Source organism: Corylus avellana, chromosome ca5 (genome assembly GCF_901000735.1).
Source record: "Corylus avellana chromosome ca5, CavTom2PMs-1.0".
NCBI lineage: Eukaryota > Viridiplantae > Streptophyta > Magnoliopsida > Fagales > Betulaceae > Corylus > Corylus avellana.
In genome coordinates, this window is record NC_081545.1 from 6,997,905 (window position 1) to 7,000,684 (window position 2,780).

Here is a 2,780-nt window from a genome sequence, read left to right on the forward strand (position 1 = left end):
ATCAATTGCCGATGACATAGAAGAGATTCCACGAAATCACCCAAGTTTTTCTGTTTTTGGCACATGCCCGCACGTGAAGCTGCCTAGTCATCACGTGCGTTTCCTATTTCTAAAATATTACAAAAAACAATTATACGCAGAAATAGTGTCATGATCAGTTGTTGACCCCAAGAAAGAGAATATAAAATAAAAAGACAAACAAAATAGATCAAAACAAACAATAAAAAATAAAAAAACAAATCTTGTATTGGCCTCCACGTTGGATTTCGTAATTATTTATTTATTTTTTACCCAAAAGAGAACAGAGGAATATTGTAGAGCACACTGCCTTTCATTTTGGGATGAATTTGATGTTTTCAAATTTTTTAAAATATGAGGTTTTCAGATTATATTAATTAGATATAATGACATAACATGAGACTTAAACTTACATTTATCAATTATGGGCTGAAAAATTAAAATTAAATATGGTTTGATGAAGGCCATGCATGTCAATAACATAGGAGAAACAACAGGACAAAATCATTCACACGTCTCCGCCATAATAATAATAATAATAATTGTCCAAAAAATCACACACACATCTCACACCAACATAACCAACACATTTAAACCCTCCATACAATACTCGTGTAAAGCACCACCCTCCATCAAACTTCACTCCAACAAACCAAGTCTTAACACTTTCAACACAAAAAGGCTTAAGCTTTAACGCATAATAACCGAGACAAAGTTAAAAAAAAAACTTAATTATCCTTCTCCTAAAAGAAAATTCCCCTTATTTAGGCGTATTTTAGGCTTGTCTTGCATGACTTAAAAGGAGTTTGATGGATCGAAACGTTTTAGGTTGCACTAAATGCATTGAATCTCACCTATTTGCACACTTATTCCTCTATTTGATCGATCGAAGCACATTAAACCCGCTTAATGCGAGTTACGTGAAGATTCAATTTGATGAAATGGACCCCAAGTTCAATTGATTGAAGCTAGTCCAGGAGCGAAACCACCTTCTCCATCAAATGAATAACATTATGCCCAAAACACATCTCATATATGTAGTTTTTGCAATGAGGGGAATCTTCCATGTTTCTTTGCACTTGTAGATTTGCTAAAAGAGAGTAGCATAAAGATTGAGCGAAACTTGTTTGAGACCAGATCTCAACAAAGCCTCAATTCAAGAGGGTCTATCCTTTTCTTATATATATTGAGAGAGAGAGAATAACTTCTATAAGATGTACGAGGATAATTTCCAGTCCGGTATGGACCGCCGTAAAAGCGAGAGAGGATTCTTGGATTTGAATCGCTCCTCAGCCTTGTGTGAATGTGAAAAAAAAAAAAAAAAAAATGTCACATGGGTCTTGGCACAAGCCGAGGAGGCGCACGCTGCTTATCAATAAAAAAGTGTTAGCGTCAGTGTATTTCACAAAAAAATTGATTTTTTTGGCGTGGCAACGATGGCTTTCAGTGTTCTGGCGTCAAAAAAACTTTGAACATATCTAAGCGGTGCACGTCAAAAAAAAAATATTGTGGCGTCTTTACGCATTTTGACACGTCAAAAAATTTTGACGTGTCAAATCAACACGTCAAAAACAAATTAACATTAATTTGTAAATAATTAGGTAATAATTGATATAAAAAATATGTATTAAAAAATAATTAAATTTAATTGGCATAAAAAATTAAATTTGATTGGTGAGGAAAATTAAGTTTATCATATTAGTATAAATTACTTGGTATATATATATATATATATATATATATGTTTGTTGGATATATATGCATGCGTAATCATTCTAGCTATATATTGTATACCAATTAATATAATTATCACATGCATGCATCTAATTCAACCATTTCATTAATATTAAGTTAAACATGATATTATCATGCATATATGTATCAGTCTAGTAATATTAATATGATAGCCATATTAATTTTTTAAAAATATATAAAACATACTGAATACATTTATTTTATAAGACCCGCAAACCTCACATGAACTCGGCCAACACAAAATATGTGGTCGGTGAGTGGATACATCTAATTATCTATATATCTAGAATATTAATTTATTTATTCTCTAATTAATTGTAATTGTGTTGTATGGATAATGTGGACATATAAGAAGAAAAAAAATTATATAATAGAATAAATATAATTTTTAATAGAAATTATATGATAGAGTAAATATAATTTTAATAGAACTATAATTTAATATATAATCTTAATAAAATTAAAATAAATATAATTTATTATAATTTAAATTATATAATATAATTAAATATAATTTTATATGTTTTTGACGTGTTGTATTTTAACACGTCAAAAACTTTTGACGTGTTAATTTAACACGTCAAAAACTTTTGACGTGTTAATTTAACACGTCAAAAACTTTTGACGTGTCCAAGTTTTTGACGTGTCTAACCAGCACGTCAAAAAAATGTATTAAAAAACAATTAATTTTAATTGGCATAAAAAATTAAATTTGATTAGATAGGAAAATTAAGTTTATCATATTAATTAGTATAAATTACTTGGTATATATGTATACGTACGTATATATATATCACATGCATGCCAATTAATATCACATGTATATTATATAATTAATTAATGTACACTAATTAAACATAATCATGCTATATATTAATGTATGCCAGGAAAGGTGGTTAGATCAGACGGTTAGCTAACAAAGGTGGGGTGATGATATTTTGTTGTTATTAGAATGATAATTATAATTAGGTATTATAATTATTAATGGTTATTATTATATATATATA